We start from the raw sequence: 17,279 nt of genomic DNA, 5'->3' as shown, positions 1-17,279 counted from the left end.
CGTTACGCTACAGCGAAGATTCCCGAGGGAATTTTTTTCTAACATGAACCTGCCGAGAGCCCGGGTAGCATTTTTACTTCCGCAACACATGCAATCCACACCACAAAAATTTAGGTGCAAAAGCAGTAGCGAGCAGCCGCGCTGCCAAAAACAGTACGGCCTCTGTTAAATAGGCTGGTGCAGGTATAATGCAAACGCAAACAAGACTCGGCGAGCCTGAAGCAGTTTCGGTCAACATTTTACCTCCATTCAATGGGCACAGGGATAGAAAAACTAGCGAAACGAGAGGCGGAGGAAAAGAGGAGGGAGAATGTGAACATGGCAACAAAGACAAAAACACACATATACTCGCAAACTGGAAAAGAAGGGGAAGAACTGGGAAATAAAAAATCACGCTGAGGGTGGGCCGGGTCTCATTACTGCAGCATGCACGGGAAAGTTCGCCGCGTCGACGTCAATGCAAATGGGCAATGAACCATGCACCCGCTATGCTTCCGAGCAAACAAGTGTATACGCAGGCTGAATCGGTTAGAACTCGAGTTTATTCATCATTAATATTCTGTTTAGATTGTATCACTCGAAAACTGGAATTCGTAATTGACGTGTTTGAGCACTTACTTAGCTTTTTAATTACTCCGCGGTAATCAGTAGTTGCACGTTGTGACGCTGTGTATACTGAGAAAAAAAAGTTATAGAACCAAACAACTAATTTTTTTGACTTTTTAAGTTCCGATTAATCAAGCTCGATTAAAAAATCGTTCAATAGCCAGCGAAATTATGAATCCATGCGGTATTTACCGTTAGTCAAAATTTCACTATTTAAGTTCTGACCGATTGGAACGTCAGGTACATAGAATATTATTATTAGTTCGTTGAAATTTGTGACGTAACAATGCCGTTATATAACATCCACGTGGTGGTGAAGGGCCGCAGTTTCTGCTTGACATTTCTTTCGCGTACTTGGTAAAACGCTAACTAGAACTCTTGATATGGAACCAGATTATAACTTAATATGAAGCGTAGTATGAAACTTGACGAGAATCTGTGAACGACGGTCTTTCAAAATCTCGATATTCTCTTTCTGCCTGCACCGTTTGATTTCGCCATGGGCTGAAAGATTGAATCTCGTAAAATGTTTATTTTGAATCAAATTCTACCCGTGATAAATATCATCTGACAAGATCGTATCCGGTGCCTGTTGAAGAAGAATCGTGAAAAAGAGGCTTTCACTGTTTATTCAGCTTATATCTTTTCGTACCTGGTATCGATTCTTCACCTGTAACGGCTCTCTAGTGAATAATACAAAAAATTGAACACTGCAAACGATGATTGCTAAAGCTTTTAATCTGATTGATCTCAATCACACTACCCTCAGAATTTTCTGCACGTGGCGATCTGAATTACGCGAATGAATTGGTTGGTATTTAAGTATTAATTGCACGACACGTTATACAATTGTTACGGATATGTGAAACGAAAGCATGCCTATTGCAATTATGGTCACAACTGCATTTACTGGTTTTAAGAATTTATTTCCTCTACGTATATTGCAGATAGTGTAACGATGATATCACCGAACGAATCTACTTTTTCTTGATTAAAAATATGTATCGCATACTATATCGATTCTTTCTTATGATACTTTTTATCTATCGAAAACGAGAATTTTGTTTGTCCTGATTATACCTGGTAAAATTTTGCGAAAAAGTAATTTTTGTAATTTAATCCAGTTGAATGGAGAAATAATGTACTTCGCCAATCTTGTATACACATATATATTATTACAGTTGAGAATATTCAGCCTGGGATGTAAATTCTTTTCACAGGGGTTTATCCAACAGCGGAAAATAAGAATATTAAATTTTTCGGATTTTAACTGGAGAACGAATTTTCAGTGGAGTCACGGACTCTTGCCTCCGGTTCTTTCTCTGTACGCTGACTGTTTATTGAAAAATATGAAATTCTTATCAACGCGGTAAGAGATTTTCTCGTAAATCCATTAAGGAAATTAACTTCTGATTCTTAATCTGCAGCATTAAAGACTGTTCACCGATTAATCTCGCGTAGTTTTGTCCTGAAAGAGTGAACGTTGCTTGCGAGAAAATTATTGAAAAAGCAATAACTGCTTTTGGATATATTTGCACATAGCTGCGTGCATATAAAACTGAAGAAAAAAAACCAGCTACAAGTAAAGGATCAATTTGAAATAATACCTATAAAAAACCTATATTGCTATATTTTATATCGAAATATTCGATAATTTTCTTCATATAAAATCTCCACTCGTGATGAAAACAGATTATCGGAGCCGTTGGTTATCGAACGTTTAATTATTTATCGCTTAATCATTCAACGAGAACGAAAACCTATTTCTCAAGAGTGCCAGTACGTCATCTTGAAGACGAAGAAGAAGATGAAAAAGATAATTAAAACGCTTTCTGGAGGTGGTAATAAATAACGAGCGCAACTTCGTCGGTCGAAGTGATCTCAACTTCTGCTTCCTCCGCTATACTTTCGCCTACGCTTTTCCATCTTCTAGGCAGCGTTCCTCCTGGCCACCGCAAGATTGATTATTCCCATCACAGCTCCTTCGAGCTAACCCGACTCCCGGCTCGTTCTCACCAGTGCCAAAAGTGAAGCTGGTTTGTTTGACTTGCCATCGATTAAACTGGCAAACTTCCCCGAGGAACGCGAACCTTTTATTCCCCAGCTTGGTCTATAATATACTAATACGAGCAAGTAGAACCAATTTTTGTTCCTCAATTTCAGTTTTCCCGTACGTACAAGGTGGGCGGATGGATGAATGCTCGCTAATCGCGGTATGGCGTGCCTTTTCCATGACGAACATGCGCGCGATTCAATGTCAAACCTGAATTCCGTCTCTGACGACTTCCACGTGATCTATAGATCGCTGCGACAAAATCCCGCTATCTTTTTGGGGTTGAGTCAGCCCCTTGAGCGTTTTGTATAGTATAAAACCACTCCCGAACGACTTGCTGACGCTTTAATATTCTGACGATAAAGACGAAGCAGGAGGGACGTCCCAATATCGAAGTCCTCGTCACCCTACCAATTTCGGCTCGCTGTAACGTTTCCTTTTCACTTTATCGTCGCACTCTGCAAAGAGTCCGTTAAAATCGCGCAACTGGTTACGCGGTGCTCTTTTCAGTCGGAGCTTAAAATCTCGAAATGACGAAGGAATTCCCGTCTTACACCGAGCAACGGTGTCGAGAGCACGCGTTTTTTTTTTTTATGAAAATGCTTAAATACTGAGTAGAAATCGTCAACATCATCGACATCGTTAACGTTTAAAGTACTAGCATTATATTCACACCCCGTAACTACGAGCCTGTAACAGATTTAAAAAAAAAAAAACAAAGTTTTTTGCACAACCCTTTTCAGAAGCGACGAACAAACCTCTGCCAAATTTGTTATATTTACAGAAAGTTCACTTCCCGTAAATAATGATAATCATTTACGGGGAACGAGGGGATTACGTCAGAAAGGAGTCAAGGGTCGGGGACGGGAGAGGAGGGAGGGTGATGGGGGGGTGGGGTGGGGGGGGGGGGGGGGGGGGGGGCAGGAGGAAGTAGAGGAATAAAGTCAGGCGAGGGAAGGAAGCCAAGATAGCGGGAGAGTGGCGGGGAGTGTTTATTAATTAATGAAGCGGGTGCCGCATGACTTGAATCGCAAGTAGCGCACGGATCTCGGCGTATAGTTGGGGTCGTAAGGATCAGAAGGGTAGGCAACCGGGAGGTTAGCTCAGCGTCGCTGGTTTCAGGGGTGCGTTTCATCACTGCTCGATCAATTGGTCGTCATCAGCGAGGCGATGACGTTTCGGATATACGCGGATCATTTACACGCGCTGTATTCCAAGTCAGACGTCTGTTGAAATGTGTAGAAGTTTTTTTTTCATCATTTCCCGAACAATGAAATTTGTGATATCTTTTTGTTCGATCGGAGAAAGAAATTAAATATTCTTGTCATACAGGATGGTTAGAAAAAAATCTGAAAATTTGGGAAATTTTATATTTTCTCGGATGAATGATTATGCGAAGTTTACTCTGTATGCTTATTGATGTTATTATATTTTGTTAGAAAAGCAAGGATCGTAAAGAAAATCCTGAAAGTATCATCGGCAATTCTGTGACGTATTGTATGAGATGAATTTGATAGGTAAAGCGTAACTTTTGGGACTAACACTGTAAACTCACCGTGCTCTCGCTCTCTCTTCACCTAGGTATTCCGGACTACTGCAAGCCGTACGTGTATGTGTGTTTACACGCGCGCATACACATTGTCGATAAACTTGCATCGGCGATTAATTCCTCCAACAAGTTTATCGACAATCGATTTTTACGCTTTTCATCCGGCTGTTTCAATGTTGTTCACCCTGTGTCCCAATTTGTCAGGCTTTAACTCCGATTAGAGCTCGGGTAAAAATATTTGCTTCGAAGCTTCGTACTTACGAATAAACGGAACTGATTTCCGTACATGCGCTGAAGTTTATACGTATGTACGTTTCGTTTGATTGGATATTTTGATTTTGTTTCTTCCGATTGATGAGACGGAAAACGTCCGCCATCTCTTCATTAAACCATGTATAATATACTTAGGGGAACGTGGGGCATAACGGTGGCCCCAAAAAAATTTGGGAAAAAAACGATATGTTTTTTAAATATTGCGATATCATGAGAGGTCTGTTTAACATTTGTTGAATTGAACCCGGTGCTCAAAAGCCGCTAAAAATAATTATCGGCTTAGGGGGTTCGTCGTGCCTCACCTTTCCTCATATGTTTTCAATAGTCACAAGTGAAATTAACGCATTATTTTTGTTGTTTCAGGTGAGTTTTACACTATAACGCGGATCATTTCGAGATCCTTCTACGGTCCAACTTGTACCTCTTGGTAAGTCAATCAAGGAATCTATCACGAGGCACCTTAGTACCGTGTCGGCTTCAAACAAATCGTGGTTCAACATCCCTCGGTTTAAACCCTTGACAACGGTCCGCGGACCCTCGCCAAAGTGCTGCCAAAAGGGTTTCATGATTAGTCTTGTGATTCGGATCACTTCTGGAAAACAACTGGGGGAACGCTGACTGTCGGTGGACGATCCTCTTGTCACTCGAAGTCTCGACACGCCTGATTTATTCAGGATTTGTTGCAATGACGGCGAGAGGATACGACCTGAAAAGTTCGACAAACTTTTTAGCCGTGAAATTTCAAACGCCATCTAAAAAGGCAACGAGGAATTTGGATAAATGGAAGTCGGGTTCGTCGGACACCTCAAGCCATTTGTGAAAATAAACTTGCGACGGATTCTCGATTCGTTGAATTGTAAAATTGTATATATACGTCGCTACCTCAGCTCTCCAACACAACGACGTAACCGCTCTTGCAATTTGCAGGGATATTGTAAAGTCTGGCACTGGTCAGCCAGGGTATTTCGGGGCGGGGTTAAGAAGCTTACGAAGTTAGGTGCGGGGTCCCAAATACCGATATACGCCTCTGCGTTGTGTCTGATTCGCTTTCCCATGCCGGCGCCATCTTGATTCCTAAAATTAATTCACCACGTTCATTCTGTCCGGTATCAAAGAAACTGTAATCCGTTTAATATCGTTCATCTTGGTTTCAATATTAATGCCAACTTGCAGCTGGCAGTAAGTGCGAAGCCCCGAAAGATGACCGTTGGGTATTCAAAAAGAAACCTGATCGTTTTGATCTTACACTTTTACCATATCTTCTCCGTCACCTCCAGGTCCTGAAATTCTTCCGATAGTTGACGCCGGGGTCGATGACGATGGAAATTCGTTCCAACTCAATTTGCGATCCGCGAAAATTGCACCGGGCTTACGTCGTTCGTCGCCATGGATTTGCAAGGCTAACCAACCGCGGCGAGGTTCGCGTGGTTCGAAAAGTGGTCAGTTTAAGCTCCGACCACGCAGACCCCAAACTGCAGGGATGCATTTCTCCTAGGTTAAAGTTTGAACCGTTATCCCCATCAATCCTTGCAGCTTAACTCAATTCTACCCGCAGATTCTCCATCGAGTTTTCAGACGCACAGGCGGCTACACTGGTGGCCATAATATCACGCCTGTGCAGTTTAGCATGGTACAAATTTAGTCAAATTCAAAAATTCGACTTGTCTTTCTGTTATGCAACTGAAACTCCTGCCTTCATTGTATTTTCAAGATCTTGAAACATGATTATAAGATTGTGATGAAAGACAAACGCTTCACCGGATAAAGCGAATCACTCCTACAAGACTATGCACCCAAGGTGGAATAAATATTCAATGCCCGACTTCAGGAAGATGAATCTATAATACTGGGAATATTATTCTGAAAATTAGGCACTGGACGTCTTTTACAGTTTGCCTGAATGGTGAAAGATGGTCTAGATTTCGATAAGCGATCCTCCCATATCCATCATACGTTACCGGGGTTCATGCTGTATTCCAAGATTCAGTATCTCGAGCATTCCGGATGAGCCACAATATGGAGGAAAAAAACGAGAATTTATGACGCTGACGCTGAGCTTAGAGTGGTTTGTTGGTACTCGATGTCTACGCATAAAGCGCGGCTGGAGGCCGAGGTGGGGAAGAGATTTCAATATGTGACGTCCGTCTGACAAACCAGAAAAGTTCTCAGTGAATATAGATGTTATGCGAGTAAACCGAAAAAGTGCTTGAGGCGTGTCTCTCATTCCGTGTTGGTTTAACCAGTGATAGCGAGATTGAGTCAGGTCGTTGAACACTCGCGCCCCACGCGTATGGCATGCATCGTGAAATTGAGATTGAAATACAGCGGAAAAAATTCTTTTTCTCCAGCCTCAATGCTGCAGAAAGCTGAGAGAGGGTGCATACGGGCTGCGATTGTTGCACCCTTTTACCTCATTTCTCTTCTTCTTATCCAGTTACTCGTCCTTCCCAATCTTTGCATCGCGTTTTCTTCTCCAATGTTAGTGTCTACCGCAAAATGCAATTGATGGTAAGCCTTCTCCCCTAGGACTTTGGTAGATCTAGTCGAAACAGATCGATGTTTGCATAGAAATACTTTGAAAAAAGTGAACGGTTATCTGATAAATACATTCCAACTTTTCTACCGACGGTGCCTTCAATGTGTCGAAGTTTATTCAACCCACGGAGCGTCTCGAAGCGAGGCTGGTCGATATTCCACGATTTTTACCTAAGAAATATAAATGACGTATATATTTCAACAGTCCAAAACGTAGAGGGGGTGGTCGGCTTGAAAGCGTCAGGCATCACTTCGACTGACATCCGTTCTACTCGCCTTTCGCAAAAAAGAAAGCGTCAGCGGTCAGAGATCAGAGACCACGTCATTAATACCGAGGAAATGCTCGTGAAAATTGGTGGAGAACTTGAGAGCCGCCGAACGTTTTGCCAAACGAGTGGTAAAATCGATGTTGGAATTGGTTCGATTTGTCTCTAAAATCTTTATCATCCTTTGACGATATACCTATACCATATTGCTTGAACATTCCATCGCCGAGCTGCTTTTCTCAATTTGTACGAACAGCACGTGCCGTCTTTATTTGGTTTCTTTATTCTTTTTCTTACGTTTAGTACCTAAAGAGAAAATTTATAAAACCGGTCTTGCTGTGCAGATTAGCGCAGTATCTAATGAACCGGATGAAAAATAGCGTAATGGCTTACTCGCGCTGTTGCGGTAAATGGAGTAGCTACGATGCACACACGCATACATGCATAGACACGGCCCGCTGGTCTAGACTCATTTACGTTAAACCAACGCCGAGAGAGCAGCATTTTCTCAGAATAAAACAACAGGTAAGAATCAAATTAAAAGTCTGTAAGACGTCTTACGGTTCCTCGTTGTATACAAAAGCCATCTTTGGTTCGTGAATCATTACCTTGCAGCATGTTCCATTTAATTCATTGACTATAAAAAACAGAAAACTCATCGACGACCCGGTGAACCGACTAGAACTACTGAACTTTCTAAATCAAAAATTGATACTTGGAATTCGCGAAGTAGCGTTGAATAAGACGGAACGTTAAAATTGGACCAATTATTATTACTCAATTATCAAGAAGCTACTGCTCGAATCGCTATTGACTCTTACTATATATTTTGTCCTCCTATACGTCATCATCATGTGATATCTTCTATTTACTGACCAACAAGACGCAAGCGTAACGTCACATCGTTTAAAGCCTCCTTGTACTTGTAATAACATTTTATACTTAATTCGCTTTCACGATTAGTTCAGTTACAGAAACTGTCATACTTGTTTCCACCTTTGCCTCACGAGCCTCTGAGAACAGACCTTTCTCATAGTGAATGGGGTAATGATACGTATGTTTGTCGGGTTATTCGATGATTCCTACTCGAGGGGAATCAGTTACTTCCAGTAACTTAGCTCCAAAATCGAGGCCTTATCAGCGTTTTGCAGTTTTCTCACAGCTCATTTCCGATTTCTCGTCCCGGAGAATCAATCCTCGCACGACGTAGGCATATAGCCTTCTTATTTGAAGTATAAAGTACACGGTACCTGTAACGATGTTGCAATATTTCTTTCGTGTCTCCGTATTTTCAGGCTGTTCAACTGGATACGTGGAACAGTCCTTATTGTTAAACGTGACAGTATCCTAACTATTCCGATACAAAATACGTTATTATACAATTCGAAAACTGTTAAGAATTCTTTGCTTCGTCCTTTTGTACCAACGCTTAATCCTCAGTCGTTTGGGTTCTCTTTTAAATTTTGATGACGAGCTCCCATCACTCAGCAAGACAGATTCTGCTATAGAATCATGTATAATTGCTTGCAAATCTTGTAACTGTTGGGCGCAGTTATTTCGTTGCACTGTTTCCCTCAACCTCGGTTGCATCTTTGGAAAATTGATCCTGTCCATAGAGGACCGATAATTTGACCCCGTACACAAGTCCTTGTTCTAGAGGATCACCGGTGGTGTAATTGAATTCAATTACTGCAGTGCCAGCGTTGCGGCTCTCAACCGCGATGAGTATGGGACATTACGAACCATATACTCACAGTCTTGGACTGACAGAATCTGGACTCAATCATCGCCTAATAAGTTTCCGTTTCGTTTAACATTGCGTGCGAGACTCATTGTAAGAAGCAATACATCTGTTACCGCGCTTACGAACGAATATGACTTTTCACGGTTGCTTTCAACTCTTCGTGAAACCCTCGCCTTCATAAACTTGACCCTCTCAGATGCTTCGCAGGCTGTTTGAACATCGCGCGACACTCCGCCACTATCGCGTAATTTTGCGCACCAGAAGTAGAGATAACCTCTTGAATCCTTTCCAGAACCTGCCATGACAATGAGAAGGTGCACATGGTTTGGAAAGTTCTCTCCTGCCGTCTCGGGCAAGACTTTGGCGTGGGCGTCGCGTCGCAGCGTCGCGAGGCGTCGGAGCGCAAAGAACATGTAACGAAATTCGACCACCTCTTTCTTGCCCGTCATGTAGTCCTTCCATTGCGTTCTTATGCCCAACGGATAGAAAATTCTCAGCACCACACTTTCACATCCCTCGTCGTGACGTGATGTGATACGAAACTTCAACTTCGCCCTTCACAACTTCGGTTATTCATGCGGATTTATTTCGAATAATAACTGCGCTCGGTGTGAGGCTGCAGGCAAAAAATTCTGGGGTGAAAAATTTTCGTGAAAATGTATAGCGAAAAGTTTTTAACCCCGTATTTTTCCAAGTCCCGAAAGCTCTGTATAAATACTGCGGGAACTCTGGCCTTCGCCGTGGATTATCCCATAAATTGAACTTTTGGGATGCAGTAAACAGTGTACGTAAGAGTTTCATGGTAACAATTTCTTTCCGTGCCCGTTTTGGAGGAAAAACTTGATTTTTTTTTTTTTTATGTACCATTCATTATACGTAACGCAGGTTTAATTTTTTGCTACATTATGGAACTCAGTTGCTGAGAAGATACGATTTTTTTACGACAAATTAAATTCCCAGCATTTTATCAACGTCGGCGTATATTTATCCGAAAATCACGTTTTACGCATGAATTACCCTGCCCGAGTGTCGAGACGTGGACGAATCTACACGTAAAATTATGCTCGGTCAGACTTGACGCGTCGTTGGTACATGGCGTTGAATAGCGGTATGTGTACGTAGACGACGAGGATTGGTTCTGCAGTCTCCAGCACCTCCTCATGCATATTTACTCCGGTGACGCGGAGGCTGCTACCTCTTGGCTAGCGCAAACATTGTCCATGAAAAGAGGATGGATCTACTCTATTTGTTCTCTGCTACCAGCCCCGATTCGTTACTGTACACGCACAGGACCGATCCTTAGAGGATGATGTGTCACGAGTTACCTGACACATGGCGTTGTTGTGTTAACAAAACGAATGTTTCCCTATTCTCAACGGAGTTATCTATGCGTGTACAGATAGGCATGACACGCACTGCGTAATGCGTAATTAAGTATCTGGTTTTTAGCTTCGATAGTTTTATACCAGAAGATATAGAGGACTCTTCTCTTACGATTATAAAAAAAATTTGAAAGTTGCGCATTATCATTCGGCACTAAACAAAAAGAAAAGTCATCAGCAATTCATCCCCATCCATTAGTCTGAATTTTCTGAATTTTTCACGTGCTTATATCAAGGCCCGCGAGATTTTATACCCTGCGCTATGTACGTTCAGCTCGGAAAGTGCGATCGCGCTCTTGGGAAATATTTTAAATATTAATTTATTCCTCCCGTGCAGGTATTATAGATACTTGACTATAAACGGTGAAGTGGATGAAATTCGTATCGAAACCAACGCGGTGTTCTCTTTAAGTAACGCATACCACAGTCATCATGATGATATGATGTGCCCTCGCATCGACCGTCGTTTCACAGCAGCCGCAGCTGACTGACTCGTACGTATCCATGCTACGCTTTAATTTCACTCAAAGTCATCATTGGTGGGTACGCAAAACGTATTCCACATTGGGTACAGAGATTTCCCGGTGAAACGAACCGAGTGGAACAGAACTGGGAAAAAAATGTGTTGCGTAACTCTGGGACTTACCTATCTTCTTTTTTCGCAATGGTAATAGGTAGGTAATTTTGCACGATGGAGGCTTTTTGAATCCTTGATTTATCCGCTCGTTCTTATCTCCCTCGAGTCGACCATTGGCAATTCACGATCGTCAGATTTCATTTGCCACAATAAACTCAACGCTTGACACTTGACGCATCGCTACCGTATCTCTCGTGCGTACTCGAACGTGTAAGCGATGTACACACATGTCCGTGTTTTTGCTCTCGTAAAACTGCAGGGACTCTTCGCGTCTTGTCATACAAGTTCAGTCAAAGTCCATTAAGGAGATTGAATGTCGTGCGGGAAAAATACGAGAGTGAGAAGTGACAGGAGGAGGGGGGGGGGGGGGGGGGGGGGGGGAGTTCACCGTTCGAACATGGATTGTGTAGATCTATATATCATGCCTTGGAGCAATTTTTTCGACACTGTTAATTTTGGAATACTAAATAATACTGTTTCTAAACATAGAGCACTAACTCTTGTCGGTCAAGATTATATAATAATTCACCTAGAAATCCTATGATCTCATATTTTCCTAGGAATAACTATTACAGAAGAGTATCTCTGAATTCGTAAATTTTATTGCAACTATGGAGAATCAACGAAGCAAACACCGATACCCGAATTCTCTTCGTGCATGCAGCTTCTCACTCGTATATCTTCTCGTCTTCACTTTGATACTGCAATGACGGCATAACATGACTATTCGCAACGTGACATTCACGTTATCCGTATTATCATGATCCATTCCAACATCATCGGCTTAGCAGATAATTTATTTCGCACTCCGGGATAAACCGTAATTGCATATTCATTCCATACTAGCTGTCGTTCTCGGATCTGCTGTCCTCGAGTTTTCATTGCGCAACCTTTACCGATTATTTACGCAAAAATATAGTAACAGTGATCGTAATGAGAAATAAGAGTAACAGATACTAGACTTTCTGGTAACAGGTACAAAACTTATTTTCATTTTCTACCTAGAACTATATTTTTGGATCGTGGTAAAAAATGAAAATAGTTAGGGACTGAGTGATAGCCGGATCTAAAAATTTCTCTCAGTGTAAATGTTAGCACAGAAATTAATTGACATTAGAACAAACACGGTTATTTATTGGTACACTGTGCAGGGAGGCACAGATCGGTGTTTGCAGCAACTTCGTCATTTCATACAGACACTGCATCTCGTGTGTGCGAGTAATACTTGGCTCGCTATCGTCAACCCCTCGAGTGTCTTTGACCCCGCGGTGCCAGCCTCTAGCAACAATCGAGTCTGTTCATTATTTCAACAACTCCTGCCACTTTTAATGGCCTCCTCTTTAGTCCTCAGCTCGCTGGAGAAGGAGGACGTCGATACGTCCCGAGAACTTGAGAGACGAGAGTAACCGGTGCATAAGGTATTTGCATTTTGGTATCGAATATTGTAATCAGTTTTATTGATTCGGGAGAACTTTCAGACTCTTGTCTGGAAAATTCATTGGTGGTGCACGAAGTGAACCATGCACATCGCACGAAGCTTTATAGGCACGAAATTGCGGCTTTGAGAGCTAACTTCACCCTTGGTCTGATTTCAATTGCCCATTTATTTTCTGTTCGAAAAGAAAAGGTTTTGCGGTCAGACGTTGCAAGAAGAAAATAGAATTTTCTCTTCGTCATAGAAAGAATCCCTAAGAAAATTTGCAATTTTTTACGAGCAGCTTTGTTTTTTCCGTGACATGCGACGAATTCGTTTTCTTATAATCAAGGATGTAGAGATCAGCCTCCACTTAAATCGTATTTGTAATGGGAAACTTATAATCTATGAAAACAATTAAAAATGGTGAGATTTATTTTTGTAAGAAGTATATTCGTAACTGTATAACAGGGCGAATGATGTAGCGATAAATTAAACGTTTTATGATATCCTGACGTATATTTTCTAATATTTTGCAATAACATTTTATAATCGTCAAAATAGAACCTCCTTCGCGCCGGTTCAGATACAATAAAAATAATCGCAGCGGATTGTGAGCGAGTTGACGAGAATCACTTGCGTCGTCGATACGAAGATAGATAGTCGAGGTCTCTTCGTACTCGGAGTAAATAGCGTCTAGATACATGTACCTTGAGTTATACCTACCAAAGATGTTGGCATTTAAAAATGATAAACATTGAATGGTAAAAGAGAGGATAAGGAAGATTGTATCAGTCGCTCGTAAACTAACTTTTCCACGATTTATGAAGCTCGAGCTTTTTGTTCGACGAACGTCTTATTCAATTTTATGCTTGCGATATTTACGATGCTGTTCAATCGCATCGAGTCGACGCTCAATTTTCTCGATCTTTTTGTTCATCCTCAATAAATTATTTCTGCACTTTTTATTTTATTTAAATTTTTTATTCAACTCCTGTCTTATTAAACAAATTTTTCGTCGATACCTACAATCGAAGAACCTTATTTTTCAACAATGCATCGATTTTGCCTGATTTTTTATTCTAATTTTCTTTCGAATTTCACCACAGATTTTCCCCGAATAAGAAAGTCGGGGCCAGATTATGTTGTATTGTGTGTACATTCGGATTGGATACTGATAGTAATGAAACACGATGCCATTTATAGGTCTAATAATTCGGCAACAACCACGTGCGAGTGATTCGAAACGTTAATGCTCCCACATTGCTAAATGAGCAAATAATAATTTTCTGTCGAAAGGATTTTTGCTCAAAGCATCAGAAAACATTCATAAATTGTCACAAATATATTTATCAACGCGGTTTATATCGTAAGGTTATAAAGTGTGTGAAAAAATGCACGCGCTATAGAGCGTAGAATAGTTTTTATAAATAGCAAATAGACCACGGACCAGTTGGTATAACCCTGATACATACCGAATTCAATCTTTATCGCGGGACTGTTACTTGAATAGAAACTGTAATCTGGTTTTTAACTGCGGTCTCCTTTAATAATCAGCTTATGAAACATCCGTGCCTTTGTTTGATCAGGTGTGCATTAAACTGCCCCAGTTACACCTCGGACTAGATTATAATCTCACAGTTCAAACAGCGCTCCTCCTCAAGCACTGTAGCACCGGATTCTGTTCCACAACAATCGCACAGCTTATGAATTGTTAAAAGTGTCAAACTAGGTACCCACACCACAGAATTTTATCTGATTTTTAGATGAGTAACACACTTCGTTCACTCCGCCTCAGCTGTTGAGCTTACTGGATTCGCGTGTAGACACTGGTTTTTAATAAATTTGAAACCACATTGTACTAATTAGTGTTTATAATTGACATGTATTTTACTACTTCCATAAGCGTAATGGGTATTTAATGTTTCGGTGTTTATTGGGTATCTGGATTCAACAACTAATTTCATAGAAAATGTATGAAGTATATAATTCGTGATGTGTCTACTGTGGATAATTGATGTTGACCTGATACTAGTTCGGTTCCAACTGATTCTACATTTTTTTTTTTTTTTTTTTTAGATGTGAGAGGATAATTATGACTCCTATTGACTCGCCTTTTTCTGGGGGAGAGACTGGAATTTTCTAGCTCACTTAGCGGGGACTGCAGAGTTCTCTTTCTCTAAACATCGTAAATTGACGATATATGTTTCTCTGCTTTTTCTCAAGTCACTCGCTGCTTTTGCCACCCAGACGTCGAAAGCCTGAAAGTCTGAAGCCCTTCGGTCCTCCAAGGCGCCAGTGAGTACGAACATCAACGCACGCACAATTTAATCCAGAGATACCTCAACCCTTTACTTCGCGAGATTTAAAACTTGTTTGCTTCCAGATAGTATAATAATTCTCGCAAGTTGAGTGGCAGTCGCGTCGGCAGATGTCAGAGGAAGTTTTTTTTATTTCTTTTATTTTTCAATTTTTTCGCAAGGTATCGAATGAACGGTGTTTACCCGCGAGAGTCTTTCCTCGGTTAATGTAGACATATAGAGATTATTATCTGTATAATTATCGACGCATTCCGGACGCGCGTCGTCATCGTTATATTTCATTACTTCACGTCTCTGCAGCTACTCGCTTTCCTACCAACGAAAAGTTTCCTCATCTCGCTCTTGGTCTCCCCCTGGCTCTGTAGCTTCTCTAAAACTGTTTTAACAACGAAAGGCCAGGCAGTCTCGAGGGACCACCACGTCCACCAGCGTCTATAATTTATATATTCCATTCCCGCTTTGCCAGCTCGGTTTCAATCGACCAAAGTATTCTATCGGTGGACCGGCGCAAAAATACGCGAGCATCACCCAGCCTAACATAACCTAGCATAACGTGGTTTGTCCGGGCGCTGAAAGCTCTGAGGAAAAACAAATCTTCCAAGCACCGAATTGAATCGACAATGTTCTCTTCTAGTCGCCTAACACAACGACCTTATACTCGGGTAATTGTCACGGAAGTGAGCACTTATTCTTCCACTCCCACGTCACTTTCCTGAAGAATTGTTCTTGCCTCAGGTTTTTTTTCCTCTTGTAAGAAAGCAGCTAGGCTGTCCAGAGTCAGTCTCATCGACAAGCTGTCGGTCAAAACACATCGGCATCGAATTATGTTATCGGTAAAATGATACTTGAGATCGATTCACGGTCCTCAGACCTGTCTTTATCTTCGCGCGCTTTTCTTTCGATGATGACGTTACCGGTTACACGGTAGTGATCATCTCGTTGTCATTACAGCTTGATTGGTCAAAACTCTAGCTCAGTTTAAAAATTGATAGTGTTCAGTTTACACGATGCGTTGAGACCCCTTCATCCGTCTTTCAGCTGACCGTGCAGTTCAGGACTTGGACATACTATAAATTTAGCTGAATGTCGTTTATCGATCCTGTCGTCGCTTAGCCAGACCATCAATAATGATTGATTCGAACGGTGACTGCCAACAAATCTGATGCACTGTCAGTTTTCACAGCGACTTTGTAAAGCGATGCAGTAACGCGTAGATAGGAAATTTGACACGTACAATCGAAGGCTAACGATTAAAAATTTCGACACAATCCATTTTACATTCATTACTCTTAAGGTCTGCGTCTGTAAATAAAAAATAGTCTGTTTCTTCCAACATACTTTGGATATACCTACGGGTATTTTGGTACCGGTTGAAAATAGCAATCGAATGAAACTTCCACGGTTAGTATGGATATATATATATATATATACATATATACATATATATATGTATATATATATGTATAAAAGAACGGAGAGACAGACTTTATCTAACGCAAGCTGCGATTGAAATAATTCGTATCCAGTTAAGTGAGCTGACTTTTGTAATCGCATTCTTCACTATTTGGCACTCGTGACATTATCGTTAAAATTAAGTCTGCTCAACTGTTATAGAAGGTAGAATTATACCGGACTGGATGAAGCTAGCCAATTCATTTCGGGTTCTAACAAAATCCCCAGAATCCATCTTAATTCGCACCCACGGTTAACTAAAATCTAGAACGACGGGACAACCAATCTACTCTATTTATCATGCCGCTCACCACCGACCTCGTCTTCCGTAGATATCGAAAGACATATCTCACCAAATGCACCCGTACAAATTACACGACTAATCTTCATCCCTTGAATGAATTACACCCGACACACCTTAACTGTTATAGATATACCTACCTACGTGAAATATTGCAGATTTCTCTTTGTCACGAGTACCGTTTTCATTTTTACGTGTAAAAATCAACTCGCGGTTAAAATTATGAATCTCATAGAAATTTATTTTTATCAAACTTGAATCAAGCATCCGTCAATTATTTTTTACACTAGATTTCTGGTAAAATTCAGGTACCTAAGATCTGTGATATTTTGAAACAATGTAAAAGGATCACACATCTGATTTGACTAATTCTATAAATCTTGCGTTAGTTTGTCAAATATTTTGACGGATTTCACATTATTTCAAAATTTTCTGTGATTTCAAAAAAATGTTGTACTTGTACGTCGAAATTTCAATTATTGCCCGTGACTTGAAATTACTATGTATAGATTTGCAAAAAGTTTTTGAAAAATACTTCATGTGCTGCATAAAAGTTTTACATTTTCTGCATGAAGCAGCCTCGCAATGATCAATGAATAAATAAAAATGTTACGCAATCACGAAAAACGATACCCCGCTGAACAAAAATCCGCGACGCCCTTGGACAGGCGAAGACATTGCCACCGAACAAATTCGAGCGTCGCGGCGCGTCGGCGGTTTGGCTATCGGTCAGAGAGGGTGACGAG

General features: G+C 41.0%; 1 protein-coding gene across 9 annotated transcripts in view; it reads left to right on the top strand.

Moving 5' to 3' along the window:
* Positions 1-17,279, top strand: part of LOC124188114 (stress-activated protein kinase JNK) — a 153,360-nt gene that overhangs the window by 37,820 nt on the left and 98,261 nt on the right. For 2 of the 9 annotated variants that reach the window (XM_046580485.1, XM_046580481.1), the window contains exon 3: positions 14,686-14,757. The exons of the other annotated variants lie outside the window; for them this stretch is intronic. The gene's annotated coding sequence lies outside the window, so the exon portion shown is untranslated. The remainder of the gene's footprint in view (positions 1-14,685; positions 14,758-17,279) is intronic. 9 annotated transcript variants of the gene reach the window in all.

Source organism: Neodiprion fabricii, chromosome 1 (genome assembly GCF_021155785.1).
Source record: "Neodiprion fabricii isolate iyNeoFabr1 chromosome 1, iyNeoFabr1.1, whole genome shotgun sequence".
NCBI classification, from domain to species: Eukaryota; Metazoa; Arthropoda; class Insecta; order Hymenoptera; family Diprionidae; genus Neodiprion; species Neodiprion fabricii.
This window is presented reverse-complemented; position numbering and strand designations above follow the sequence as displayed.